At 46.7% G+C, this 14,892-nt stretch overlaps 1 long non-coding RNA gene across 1 annotated transcript; it reads right to left on the bottom strand.

Annotated features, from left to right (window-relative positions):
• Nucleotides 1-12,180: 12,180 nt before the first annotated feature.
• LOC124027503 lies at nt 12,181-13,506 on the bottom strand. The gene is made up of 3 exons (XR_006837417.1): nt 13,427-13,506; nt 12,761-12,895; nt 12,181-12,594 (listed from the first exon to the last, which is right to left on the bottom strand). It is a non-coding gene; the product is annotated as an uncharacterized LOC124027503 (long non-coding RNA).
• Between the last annotated feature and the right edge of the window lie 1,386 nt (nt 13,507-14,892).

Below are 14,892 nucleotides of genomic sequence, written 5' to 3'. Positions count from 1 at the left end.
CATTTTTATCATATTTCTCCCGTGCTAGCCTCTCTACACTGGCTTCCTGTTAAGGCTAGGGCTGATGTCAAGGTTTTATTGCTAACCTACAAAGCATTACATGGGCTTGCTCCTACCTACCTCTCTGATTTGGTCCTGCCGTACATACCTACGCTACGGTCACAAGACGCAGGACTCCTAATTGTCCCTAGAATTTCTAAGGGGCTTTCTCCTACAGAGCTCTATTGTTATGGAAGGGTCTGCCTATCCACGTGAGACTCGGTTTCCACCTTTAAGTCTTTACTGAAGACTCATCTCTTCAGTAGGTCCTATGATTGAGTGTAGTCTGGCCCGAGGTTGCGAAGGTGAACAGCATGGCACTAGAGTGAGGAACTGTGGTTGTGGCCTGGCCGGCTCCGCTCTCTTCACTCTGATTCTCCGCCTCCTTATTTATTGAACGTTTTAATTTACCTAGGCAAGTCAGTTAAGAACAACGTTTTAATTTACCTAGGCAAGTCAGTTAAGAACAACGTTTTAATTTACCTAGGCAAGTCAGTTAAGAACAACGTTTTAATTTACCTAGGCAAGTCAGTTAAGAACAACGTTTTAATTTACCTAGGCAAGTCAGTTAAGAACAACGTTTTAATTTACCTAGGCAAGTCAGTTAAGAACAACGTTTTAATTTACCTAGGCAAGTCAGTTAAGAACAAATTCTTATTTTCAATGACGGCCGAGGAACAGTGGGTTAACTGCCTTGATCAAGGACAAAACAACACTTTTTTTTACCTTGTCAGCTCGGGGATTCGATCTTGCAACTTTTTGGTCCAACACTCTAACCACTAGTCTACCTGCCGTCCCTACACTCTAACCACTAGGCTACCTGCCGTCCCTACACTCTAACCACTAGGCTACCTGCCGTCCCTACACTCTAACCACTAGGCTACCTGCCGTCCCTACACTCTAACCACTAGGCTACCTGCCGTCCCTACACTCTAACCACTAGGCTACCTGCCGTCCCTACACTCTAACCACTAGGCTACCTGCCATCCCAACACTCTAACCACTAGGCTACCTGCCGTCCCTACGCTCTAACCACTAGGCTACCTGCCGTCCCTACACTCTAACCACTAGGCTACCTGCCGTCCCAACACTCTAACCACTAGGCTACCTGCCATCCCTACACTCTAACCACTAGGCTACCTGCCGTCCCTACACTCTAACCACTAGGCTACCTGCCGTCCCTACACTCTAACCACTAGGCTACCTGCCGTCCCAACGCTCTAACCACTAGGCTACCTGCCGTCCCCACGCTCTAACCACTAGGCTACCTGCCGTCCCAACGCTCTAACCACTAGGCTACCTGCCGTCCCAACGCTCTAACCACTAGGCTACCTGCCGTCCCTACTCTATAACCACTAGGCTACCTGCCGTCCCAACGCTCTAACCACTAGGCTACCTGCCGTCCCTACGCTCTAACCACTAGGCTACCTGCCGTCCCTACGCTCTAACCACTAGGCTACCTGCCGTCCCTACCCTCTAACCACTAGGCTACCTGCCGTCCCTACTCTCTAACCACTAGGCTACCTGCCGTCCCTACACTCTAACCACTAGGCTACCTGCCGTCCCTACACTCTAACCACTAGGCTACCTGCCGTCCCTACACTCTAACCACTAGGCTACCTTCCGTCCCTACACTCTAACCACTAGGCTACCTGCTGCCTCTGACCGTAGTATGGGGGCTGGCTTACTAGTGCTCTTGCATGCCATCCCTAGGAGGGGTGCATCATGTCGTGCCAGGAATTTTTCACTTGTCAGTGACTCAACCCGTCGTGATCTTCCTGTCCGGTTTTGTGCTCCCTTGTGCTCCTACGGTGGAGGAGATCTTCGTGGGCTGTACTCAGCCTTGTCTCAGGGTAGTAAGTTGGCGGTCTGTTGATATCCCTCTAGTGCTGTGGGGGCTGTGCTTTGGAAAAGTGGGTGTGGTTCTATCCTGCCTGGTTGGCCATGTCCGGGGTATCGTTGGACAGGTCCAGTTTCCCCGACACCCCGTCTCAGCCTCCAGTATCTATGCTGCTGTCTATGTGCCGGGGGGATAGGTATCTGGTGTCCTGGGTGAACTTCAAGTGTCTCGCTTTGAATGCTCAACAATGAAAGGCCAACTGACATTTACTCCTGAGGTGCTGACTTGCTGCACCCTCTACAACCACTGTGATTATTATTTGACCCTGCTGGTCATCTATGAACGTTTGAACATCTTGAAGAACAATCTGGCCTTAAATGTCCACATACTCTTATAATCTCTACCCTGCACAGCCAGAAGAGGACTGGCCCACCCCTCAGAGCCTGGTTCATCTCCACCCGGCACAGCCAGAAGAGGACTGGCCTACCCCTCAGAGCCTGGTTCATATCCACCCGGCAAGGCTAGAAGAGGACTGGCCACCCCTCAGAGCCTGGTTCCTCTCTACCCGGCACAGCCAGAAGAGGACTGGCCACCCCTCAGAGCCTGGTCCTCTCTACCCAGTACAGCCAGTAGAGGACTGGCCCACCCCTCAGAGCCTGGTTCATCTCCACCCGGCACAGCCAGAAGAGGACTGGCCACCCCTCAGAGCCTGGTTCCTCTCTACCCGGCACAGCCAGAAGAGGACTGGCCACCCCTCAGAGCCTGGTTCCTCTCTACCCGGCACAGCCAGAAGAGGACTGGCCACCCCTCAGAGCCTGGTTCCTCTCTACCCGGCACAGCCAGAAGAGGACTGGCCACCCCTCAGAGCCTGGTTCCTCTCTACCCGGCACAGCCAGAAGAGGACTGGCCACCCCTCAGAGCCTGGTTCCTCTCTACCCGGCACAGCCAGAAGAGGACTGGCCACCCCTCAGAGCCTGGTTCCTCTCTACCCGGCACAGCCAGAAGAGGACTGGCCACCCCTCAGAGCCTGGTTCCTCTCTACCCGGCACAGCCAGAAGAGGACTGGCCACCCCTCAGAGCCTGGTTCCTCTGGTCTACCCAGTACAGCCAGAAGAGGACTGGCCAATAGGACTGGTATCTTCCCAGGTTCCTGCCTTTCTAGGGAGTTTTTCTGCTGATGTAAAAAAAATAAAAAAGGCCTGAGAAATAAATGTGAATTGATCTGAGTCTGGGTAAATAAAAAGGGCATTATAGCCAACATCTCATACTAACCCTTTAATGGAGGAGGGGATCCCTTTCAGTGTGTTTTCTTTTAATAGAAATGAAAATATCATCAGTGGATAAAATGGTTGAAAAATGTTCAATTTTTACTTAATTCAGGAAAGGACATATGCAATGTTAACACTGTTACCTAGAAACATTCATAGTTTTCGAAGACAATTCATCATACATTTCAGAGGTATTAAACACTCCTGAGAGGAAAGCGCAGAGTTTCAGTTATGACTTAAGACTTCTAGAAGTCTGGTTCAAATGGGGCCAAACTGTTAGGGGAGACTCTAGAACACTGGTTCAAATGGAGTTCAAACTGTTAGTGGAGGTTCTAGAAGTCTGGTTCAAATGCAGTCCAAACTGTTAGCGGAGGTTCTAGAACACTGGTTCAAATGGAGTCCAAACTGTTAGGGGAGGTTCTAGAACACTGGTTCAAATGGAGTCCAAACTGTTAGGGGAGGTTCTAGAACACTGGTTCAAATGGAGTCCAAACTGTTAGGGGAGGTTCTAGAACACTGGTTCAAATGGAGTCCAAACTGTTTAGGGGAGGTTCTAGAACACTGGTTCAAATGGAGTCCAAACTGTTTAGGGGAGGTTCTAGAACACTGGTTCAAATGGAGTCCAAAATGTTTAGGGGAGGTTCTAGAACACTGGTTCAAATGGAGTCCAAACTGTTAGGGGAGGTTCTAGAACACTGGTTCAAATGGAGTCCAAACTGTTAGGGGAGGTGTGTGTCAAACAGCTTCAAATCAACGCCTTGATTGGACATTACAGATTAGTGGATAATCGAACAGTGACATGTTGTTGTTGTTGCTGTGGCCACATTTCAGTATCAATAGTGTTGTATTTATTAGTGCACACCATAGCAAAAATGTTTTGCAATGACAAAGCAATTGCTTTTCTTAAAATTGGGCAAGTTCAGGGGGTGTATTCATTATGACGAATCATGTTTCAAAACGTTTTGCAACAGAAACGGTTTACTCCAAACGGGAAAACGCTTTGCAACGGAGAAAGAAAACAAAAACCTAGAGTTTCTATTGGACAATTCAGGTAAGGTCCATCCCCGTTTCAATCCGTTCGGTTCTTAAGGACGTAAAAAAAAAAGGTTTCCGTTGCTAAGATGTAATGAATAAACCACCTGTCTTTTCCTGTACATTATCTTCCGTTTGGTGCCTAATGAATATGACCCAAGTTTCTGTCACAGCAATACGAGTGTATTCATAACAAAGCTCATTATTGTCCAGAGGAAATTAGAATAGCCCCAAAAAGGTAAATTACAGCATATATAACCTACAACACTGAGTGGCTTTAAATAAAAACAGATTTACATTATATATCAGTGTCAAATCATATCTGGTCATTTGATAGTTACTGGCTGTTATAACTAGTCTGCAATGGCTGTACCTGTAACTAGTCTGGTTGTACCTGTAACTAGTCTGCCATGGTTGTACCTGTAACTAGTCTGCAATGGCTGTACCTGTAACTAGTCTGGTTGTACCTGTAACTAGTCTGCAATGGCTGTACCTGTAACTAGTCTGGTTGTACCTGTAACTAGTCTGCAATGGCTGTACCTGTAACTAGTCTGGTTGTACCTGTAACTAGTCTGCAATGGCTGTACCTGTAACTAGTCTGGTTGTACCTGTAACTAGTCTGCAATGGCTGTACCTGTAACTAGTCTGCAATGGTTGTGCCTGTAACTAGTCTGCAATGGCTGTACCCGTAACTAGTCTGGTTGTACCTGTAACTAGTCTGCAATGGCTGTACCTGTAACTAGTCTGCAATGGTTGTGCCTGTAACTAGTCTGCAATGGTTGTACCTGTAACTAGTCTGCAATGGTTGTACCTGTAACTAGTCTGCAATGGTTGTGCCTGTAACTAGTCTGCAATGGCTGTACCTGTAACTAGTCTGCAATGGCTGTACCTGTAACTAGTCTGGTTGTACCTGTAACTAGTCTGCAATGGTTGTGCCTGTAACTAGTCTGCAATGGTTGTACCTGTAACTAGTCTGCAATTGTTGTACCTGTAACTAGTCAAGTTGTACCTGTAACTAGTCTGCCATGGTTGTACCTGTAACTAGTCTGGTTGTACCTGTAACTAGTCTGCCATGGCTGTACCTGTAACTAGTCTGCAATGGTTGTACCTGTAACTAGTCTGGTTGTACCTGTAACTAGTCTGCCATGGCTGTACCTGTAACTAGTCTGCAATGGTTGTACCTGTAACTAGTCTGGTTGTACCTGTAACTAGTCTGCCATGGCTGTACCTGTAACTAGTCTGCAATGGTTGTACCTGTAACTAGTCTGGTTGAACCTGTAACTAGTCTGGTTGTACCTGTAACTAGTCTGCAATGGCTGTACCTGTAACTAATCTGTCATGGTTGTACCTGTAACTAGTCTGGTTGTACCTGTAACTAGTCTGGTTGTACCTGTAACTAGTCTGCCATGGTTGAACCTGTAACTAGTCTGCAATGGTTGTACCTGTAACTAGTCTGCCATGGCTGTACCTGTAACTAGTCTGCCATGGCTGTACCTGTAACTAGTCTGCAATGGTTGTACCTGTAACTAGTCTGGTTGTACCTGTAACTAGTCTGGTTGTACCTGTAACTAGTCTGCAATGGCTGTACCTGTAACTAGTCTGCAATGGTTGTACCTGTAACTAGTCTGGTTGTACCTGTAACTAGTCTGGTTGTACCTGTAACTAGTCTGGTTGTACCTGTAACTAGTCTGCCATGGTTGTACCTGTAACTAGTCTGGTTGTACCTGTAACTAGTCTGCAATGGTTGTACCTCTAACTAGTCTGCAATGGCTGTACCTGTAACTAGTCTTCCATGGTTGTACCTGTAACTAGTCTGCCATGGTTGAACCTGTAACTAGTCTGCAATGGTTGTACCTGTAACTAGTCTGGTTGTACCTGTAACTAGTCTGGTTGTACCTGTAACTAGTCTGGTTGTACCTGTAACTAGTCTGGTTGTACCTGTAACTAGTCTGCCATGGTTGAACCTGTAACTAGTCTGGTTGTACCTGTAACTAGTCTGGTTGTACCTGTAACTAGTCTGCCATGGTTGAACCTGTAACTAGTCTGGTTGTACCTGTAACTAGTCTGCCATGGTTGAACCTGTAACTAGTCTGCCATGGTTGAACCTGTAACTAGTCTGCCATGGTTGTACCTGTAACTAGTCTGGTTGTACCTGTAACTAGTCTGGTTGTACCTGTAACTAGTCTGCCATGGTTGAACCTGTAACTAGTCTGCCATGGTTGAACCTGTAACTAGTCTGGTTGTACCTGTAACTAGTCTGGTTGTACCTGTAACTAGTCTGCCATGGTTGTACCTGTAACTAGTCTGCCATGGTTGAACCTGTAACTAGTCTGGTTGTACCTGTAACTATTCTGCCATGGTTGAACCTGTAACTAGTCTGGTTGTACCTGTAACTAGTCTGCCATGGTTGCACCTGCTGCTGTTGCAATATGGATGTCTGACTGTGTTCTAATAGGCCGTTATCCACAGGGCTCTGTGCCAAAAGGAGCGCAAAATACAACAATAAGACAATAATACAACAGATATAATATAATAATATATATAATATCATTTATAATAATACTAATATACAAAACATTAAGAACACCTGCTCTTTCCATGACATAGACTGACCAGGTGAATCCAGGTGAAAGATATGATCCCTCATTGACGCCACTTGTCAAATCCACTTCAATCGGTGTAGATGAAAGGGGAGGAGTCAGGTTAAAGATAAAGGGGAGGAGTCAGGTTAAAGATAAAGGGGAGGAGTCGGGTTAAAGATAAAGGGGAGGAGTCGGGTTAAAGATAAAGGGGAGGAGTCGGGTTAAAGATAAAGGGGAGGAGTCGGGTTAAAGATAAAGGGGAGGAGTCGGGTTAAAGATAAAGGGGAGGAGTCGGGTTAAAGATAAAGGGGAGGAGACGGGTTAAAGATAAAGGGGAGGAGTCGGGTTAAAGATAAAGGGGAGGAGTCAGGTTAAAGATAAAGGGGAGGAGTCAGGTTAAAGATAAAGGGGAGGAGTCAGGTTAAAGATAAAGGGGAGGAGTCAGGTTAAAGATAAAGGGGAGGAGTCAGGTTAAAGATAAAGGGGAGGAGTCAGGTTAATGATAAAGGGGAGGAGTCAGGTTAAAGATAAAGGGGAGGAGTCAGGTTAAAGATAAAGGGGAGGAGACGGGTTAAAGATAAAGGGGAGGAGACGGGTTAAGCCTCGAGACATTTGACACATGGATCGTGTATGTGTGCCATTCAGAGGGGGTGAATGGGCAAGATACAATATTTGAAGTGCCCTTTGAACGGGGTTATGGTAGTAGACGCCAGGTGCACCGGTTTGAGTGTGTCAAGAACTGCAACGCTGCTGGGTTTTTTCCACACTAAACAGTTTCCCCTGTGCATCAAGAATGGTCCACCAACGAAGAAGAACATCCAGCCCAATGGCTGTTCTGAGGGTAAAGGAGGGAGGAGGGGCAGCAACTCAATATCAGTGTGTTTGTAATGTTTTGTAACTCGGTGTATATATTATTATTATAATATGATATATTATACTATTCTTACAGAACTCCTGATAAAAACGTAATGCCTTAAAATAAAAAAAGATGTTGTTTAATAGGGACTTTGTCCATCGTTTTTACTGTACAGAAACCGACAGTACATTACGTGTATACTAGTACTATATTGTACAGCAAATCTGTACTATGCAATAGATTTGTTACTTGGTTTAAGCATATTTCTCTTCAGGGAGGGGGGGGGGGGCTTCTGAACAAGCCGAAGTGACATCACAATAAATGCTCATCATTTATTGGTTCGGTCCAGTGACTGACATCCCAAATGAACCCATAAGAAAACAGGATATTTTTTCATGTTTATTTTTTGTATATCCACAATGTGGAACCGAGGAGTTTTATACACAAGTTCATTGTTTCTATCTAACAGTATATAGCACATAGCTCGGCTAAACCTGCTCTGAGATGTACATTACGAAGCAGGATCAATGAGTTAGCCAGCTAGCTGAATGGGCACGGTCTAGATGACTCAACAAAAACACATATCGAACTGTAAGCTTTCTTCACGAACGAGACAATCAATAGTTATAACTTGTTAATCAAAGTTAGCTGGCTAATTAAATTGATCCTGTTTTGTAGTAGATCCTTGAAGGTTAAACCAGGCTATATAAATCGGTTCTGCCTCACTTTGGAAGAAAACTAAGCTGGTCATTGGTTCTATCAGTGGAATATTGTAACGAGTTGAAGAGAGCAACATGACATCATGATTATTGCAGAACAACTTGAAGTAAAGAAAAAATATGGATTTGGTATCATCCATTTAGATTTTACCAGATTAATCTGATTCCGTAGTAATTGCTAGTATTCTGTTCAACCACAATACGCCTAAAAATATCAATAAAAACATTGATCAAGTCTTACAGTAATTAAGACTCATTTTTACGCGTCCTCCCTATTACAGTACTGAGCCCTATGGGCCCCGCCCAAAAGTAGTGCACTAAACGGGAATAGGACTCCACGTGGGACACAAACGTTTTTGCGCAGTCGGTCTGTTCCGTCCTGACTGAGCCGCGATATGTTTTCTGTACATGTCACCATAGTAACCCACCTGGTTCAACAGCACTCCAGGTGGCAGTTGGGACACTGTTGTCGTTTGTAACAATGCTCCATAAATCATCGACACCGTTTACAATATATACCTCTACATGATGCAGTATCACGCTAGTCTCAATATTCACATCGTAATTGAAGACAATCCCTAAACCCATCTGAAGCCATCTAAAACCGGAACACAGGTTACAGAGTTGGCAGAAAGGAGAAAACCTTTCTACATCCTACAAAGATTATTATTTTTCCTAAATAAAATAAAATGTTCAAACCAACCAACAGACAGTGAAACAACCTTCTGTACAGTGATGTAAACACCAACATAAAGAGGTTTATCTTGAGATGAGGGTCACAGAGACAGGCCAGTCAGAGCAGGGGTCAGGGTCAGAGAGACGGGCCAGTCAGAGCAGGGGTCAGGGTCAGAGAGACGGGCCAGTCAGAGCAGGGGTCAGGGTCAGAGAGACGGGCCAGTCAGAGCAGGGGTCAGGGTCAGAGAGACGGGCCAGTCAGAGCAGGGGTCAGGGTCAGAGAGACGGGCCAGTCAGAGCAGGGGTCAGGGTCAGAGACGGGCCAGTCAGAGCAGGGGCCAGGGTCAGAGAGACGGGCCAGTCAGAGCAGGGGTCAGGGTCAGAGACGGGCCAGTCAGAGCAGGGGTCAGGGTCAGAGACGGGCCAGTCAGAGCAGGGGCCAGTCAGAGCAGGGGCCAGTCAGAGCAGGGGCCAGTCAGAGCAGGGGCCAGGGTCACAGAGACAGGCCAGTCAGAGCAGGGGCCAGTCAGAGCAGGGGCCAGTCAGAGCAGGGGGCAGTCAGAGCAGGGGGCAGGGTCAGAGAGACGGGCCAGTCAGAGCAGGGGTCAGGGTCAGAGAGACGGGCCAGTCAGAGCAGGGGTCAGGGTCAGTGAGACGGGCCAGTCAGAGCAGGGGGCAGGGTCAGAGAGACGGGCCAGTCAGAGCAGGGGTCAGGGTCAGAGACGGGCCAGTCAGAGCAGGGGTCAGGGTCACAGAGACAGGCCAGTCAGAGCAGGGGCCAGTCAGAGCAGGGGGCCATGGTCACAGAGACAGGCCAGTCAGAGACAGGCCAGGGTCACAGAGAAGGGCCAGGGTCACAGAGACGGGTCAGTTAGAGCAGGGGCCAGGGTCACAGAGAAGGGCCAGTTAGAGCAGGGGGCCAGGGTCACATTCAGGAGGCAAACGTTGTGGAACGTTGTAGATAGAAATGTTAAGAAAAGAGTTGACATGATTCCTTATTCTACATTTCAGAGAGACGTATTTGTTCTACATATTTATAACTGAAGGTTCAACAGTGTTGTGCCCCCTGCTGAACGCGTCCATAGTAACAGGCGTCCATAGTAACAGGCGTCCATAGTAACAGGGAGGAGAGGCCTGGGGGAAACTACAGGTCACAGACCAAAAGTTCAAGGGTCGAGCCGTCCCTCTACCGAAGAACACGGTCCCACAGAGTCCTAGCCGCGAAAGGAGGCCGAGGCTGCACAATTACAGAATCTTTCCCAAAGTTCCTAGGTTTTTCCCAGAAATCCCTCATTCCAATAAACTTCTAACCAGCCTATTGAAAAACCTGCGAACTCTGGGACAATTTGGGGAATTTTGCAACCAAAGTTGTGGGACACAAAACAGGGTAGAGGTTGGGCTGTCATATCCACTTCATATCTGCTTCCTGGGGTCATCCTCCTCACCACTAGGGGCTCTGGACTGCCTTCTGCCTTCAGTTATGTTAGGGCGGCTCCATTAGGGCTCAGTCTGGAGCCACAGTCCCACTACAGTCGCTCAGGGCAGAACAGGCCAGAACACAGAGTGACCTTGTTGTTACGAGGGACAGTATCCACAGTCCATGATCCATCCATCCACAGTTGCTTCTTCTTTGTTTTTTGTTTTTAATGTCGAAACAAGTAGTTAATTGATTATTAAAGTTTTCAGACCAACTTAAAAATAACCATGCCTAAAAATAAATACCACCCCCCCCCCCCCAAAAAAAAGGCTATTTTACATTTTGCAAATCCAGAGTTTTTGTTGCTGAACAAATGAAAAAGGAAAGCAGAGGAGTGTTTAGTTCAGTTTGTTACAGTGGCCGTCGTCATGGTGTCGTCACGGTGACCGCATTCCTTTTTCTTTCTTTATACACAGGGTTGGAACCACCCAGAGACTCCCGGAGACCGTCGGGACAGAGTAGTGGGGAGACCAGAGCAGGAGAACAGTGTGTGTGTGATGCTGACAGACATTTCTCCTCCTCCTCTTCTTCATCTTCTCATATTAGGCTGCTTATTGTGACGAAGCCTCTAGGGCACAGAGACGATTAGGGGTGCAGGCAGAACGGGCAAAGGATTATGGGAAGGAAAGATCCCTCCTTCACAGTCAGCGCGAGATCAATAGTTGGAAGGGAGAGTTACCAGTCCTTTAGTAGACACATTCTCTCTCTCTGTGTGTGTGGTGTGTGTGTTGTATTGTGTGTGTGTGTTGTATGTGTGTGTGTGTGTGTGTGTGTGTGTGGTGTGTGTCTTGTATTGTGTGTGTGTGTTGTATTGTATGTGTGTGTGTATTGTGTGTGTGTTGTATTGTGTGTGTGTTGTATTGTGTATGTGTGTTGTATTGTGTGTGTGGTGTGTGTCTTGTATTGTGTGTGTGTGTTGTATTGTGTGTGTGTGTGTATTGTGTGTGTGTGTGTTGTATTGTGTGTGTGTGTTGTATAAATGACTTAAATGTAAATGTAAATGTTGTATTGTGTGTGTGTGTGTGTGTTGTAGTGTGTGTGTGTGTGTGTGTGTGTGTGTGTGTGTGTGTGTGTGTGTGTGTGTGTGTGTGTGTGTGTGTGTGTGTGTGTGTGTGTGTGTGTGTGTGTTTTGTATTGTGTGTTGTATTGTGTGTTGTATTGTGTGTGTGTGTTGTATTGTATTGTGTGTGTGTGTGTTGTATTGTGTGTGTGTGTGTGTGTGTTGTATGTGTGTGTGTGTGTGTTGTATTGTGTGTGTGTGTTGTATTGTGTGTGTGTGTGTGTGTGTTGTATTGTGTGTGTGTGTTGTAGTGTGTGTGTGTGTTGTGTGTGTGTGTGTGTGTTTTATTGTGTGTGTGTTGTATTGTGTGTGTGTGTTCTATTGTGTGTGTGTATTGTGTGTGTGTGTGTGTGTGTGTTGTATTGTGTGTGTGTGTTGTATTGTGTGTGTGTTGTATTGTGTGTGTGGTGTATTGTGTGTGTGTGTGTGTTGTATTGTGTGTGTGGTGTATTGTGTGTTGTATTGTGTGTGTGTGTGTGTGTGTGTGTGTGGTGTGTGTCTTGTATTGTGTGTGTGTGTGTGTTGTATTGTGTGTGTGTGTGTGTTGTATTGTGTGTGTGTGTGGGTGTGTGTGTGGTGTGTGTCTTGTATTGTGTGTGTGTGTTTTATTGTTGTGTGTGTGTGTGTGTGTGTGTGTGTGTGTGTGTGTGTGTGTGTGTGTGTGTGTGTGTGTGTGTGTGTGTGTGTGTGTGTGTGTGTGTGTGTGTGTGTGTGTGTGTGTGTGTGTGTGTGTAGACAATGTAATCGTCTGTTCAGGACTTTAAGGTTAGTGGTCTATCCATGTCTTTTAAAGCTGTGTCAGTCCGTTTCAGCACTGTAGCTTAATTCACTAGGTCAGTGCATCCATCCAGTCGGTGAAATTAAACTTTAGTTTCTGCCATCTCAGTCTCTGCTCCTCTCTCCCCGTCCTCCGTCTCCACCCTGACAACCGTCTCCACCCTGACAACCGTCTCCACCCTGACAACCGTCTCCACCCTGACAACCGTCTCCGGCGTCTCCTGCCGTCAGTGCCGCACCTCGTTAGCGAGGAGACTGTCCTCGCCGCTCTGCGGGAAAAAGGAGAATACTTTATTGTCCAATCACTTGCAGAGATAGAGAAACTTATCTTTATATGCTCACAACAACACGAGGAGTTGGAAGTTAAGCTCCACCCCCCCGGGAGAAATGACAAGAATTGAAGCTCCTTGCTCAAAGGGCACGTCGGCAGGCTACCTGGAAGTCGGCCTCATTGAGGCAGTTCCCCACTTGGATGATCTCCTCGTCCTGCGAACCCTCGCTGACCCCGCTGCCAGCCGAACCCAGCTCGTCTAAACTGGGGTCCTGGAGGACTGAGGCAATGTACATCTGCTGTTGTTGGGAAAGAAGAAGAAGAAGAAGAAGAAGAAGAAGAGAGGAGGGATAGAAAGGAGGAGAAAGGTCAGTGTGAGAGATGGAGGGAGAGGTCGTCTAGACCGAGGAAACGCTACTTACTGCTGACTTATTGGAGGGAGAGGTCGTCTAGACCGAGGAAACGGTACTTACTGCTGACTTATTGGAGGGAGAGGTCATCTAGGCTGAGGAAACGCTACTTACTGCTGACTTATTGGAGGGAGAGGTCGTCTAGACCGAGGAAACGGTACTTACTGCTGACTTATTGGAGGGAGAGGTCGTCTAGACAGAGGAAACGGTACTTACTGCTGACTTATTGGAGGGAGAGGTCGTCTAGACAGAGGAAACGGTACTTACTGCTGACTTATTGGAGGGAGAGGTCGTCTAGACCGAGGAAACGGTACTTACTGCTGACTTATTGGAGGGAGAGGTCGTCTAGACCGAGGAAACGGTACTTACTGCTGACTTATTGGAGGGAGAGGTCGTCTAGACCGAGGAAACGGTACTTACTGCTGACTTATTGTAGGGAGAGGTGCGTGCTGGACGACCGTTCTCTACATTATCCACATTCTCCGCATCAATCTGGGGGGGAGGGGGCAAAATATAAAACACACAATTATAATACAGTTGAAGTCGGGAATTTACATACGCTTTAGCCAAATACATTTAAACTCAGTTTTTCACAATTCCTGACATATAATCCTAGTAAAAATTCCCTGTCTTAGGTCAGTTAGGATCACCACTTTATTTTAAGAATTTGAAATGTCTGAATAATATTACAGAGAGTGATTTTTTTTCAGCTTTTATTTCTTTCATCACATTCTCAGTGGGTCAGAAGTTTACATACACTCAATTAGTATTTGGTAGCATTGCCTTTAAATTGTTTAACTTGGGTCAAATGTTTCAGGTAGACTTCCACAAGCTTCCCACAATAAGTTGGGTGAATTTTGGCCCATTCCTCCTGACAGAGCTGGTGTAACGGAGTCAGGTTTGTAGGCCTCCTTGCTCACTAACGTGTCCATAGAGACAACCCTTTATAGAACACAGCTACAGTAACGTGTCCTTAGAGACAACCCTTTAGCTACAGTAACGTGTCCATAGAGACAACCCTTTAGCTACAGTAACGTGTCCTTAGAGACAACCCTTTAGCTACAGTAACGTGTCCTTAGAGACAACCCTTTAGCTACAGTAACGTGTCCTTAGAGACAACCCTTTAGCTACAGTAACGTGTCCTTAGAGACAACCCTTTATAGAACACAGCTACAGTAACGTGTCCATAGAGACAACCCTTTATAGAACACAGCTACAGTAACGTGTCCTTAGAGACAACCCTTTATAGAACACAGCTACAGTAACGTGTCCTTAGAGACAACCCTTTACAGAACACAGCTACAGTAACGTGTCCTTAGAGACAACCATTTACAGAACACAGCTTTCACAGTGCTAGCTGTTCCAGGTGTGTTCACAGTGCTAGCTGTTCCAGGTGTTTTCACAGTGCTAGCTGTACCAGGTGTGTTCACAGTGCTAGCTGTACCAGGTGTGTTCACAGTGCTAGCTGTTCCAGGTGTTTTCACAGTGCTAGCTGTACCAGGTGTGTTCACAGTGCTAGCTGTACCAGGTGTGTTCACAGTGCTAGCTGTACCAGGTGTGTTCACAGTGCTAGCTGTTCCAGGTGTGTTCACAGTGCTAGCTGTACCAGGTGTGTTCACAGTGCTAGCTGTTCCAGGTGTGTTCACAGTGCTAGCTGTTCCAGGTGTGTTCACAGTGCTAGCTGTACCAGGTGTGTTCACAGTGCTAGCTGTACCAGGTGTGTTCACAGTGCTAGCTGTACCAGGTGTGTTCACAGTGCTAGCTGTACCAGGTGTGTTCACAGTGCTAGCTGTACCAGGTGTGTTCACAGTGCTAGCTGTACCAGGTGTGTTCACAGTGCTAGCTGTTCCAGGTGTGTTCGCAGTGCTAGCTGTTCCAGGTGTGTT

The sequence above is a fragment of the Oncorhynchus gorbuscha genome, unplaced genomic scaffold, assembly GCF_021184085.1.
Source record: "Oncorhynchus gorbuscha isolate QuinsamMale2020 ecotype Even-year unplaced genomic scaffold, OgorEven_v1.0 Un_scaffold_3305, whole genome shotgun sequence".
Classification (NCBI taxonomy): domain Eukaryota; kingdom Metazoa; phylum Chordata; class Actinopteri; order Salmoniformes; family Salmonidae; genus Oncorhynchus; species Oncorhynchus gorbuscha.
The sequence above is the reverse complement of the archived record's forward strand: the minus strand, read 5'-3'. Positions and strand labels throughout refer to the sequence as shown.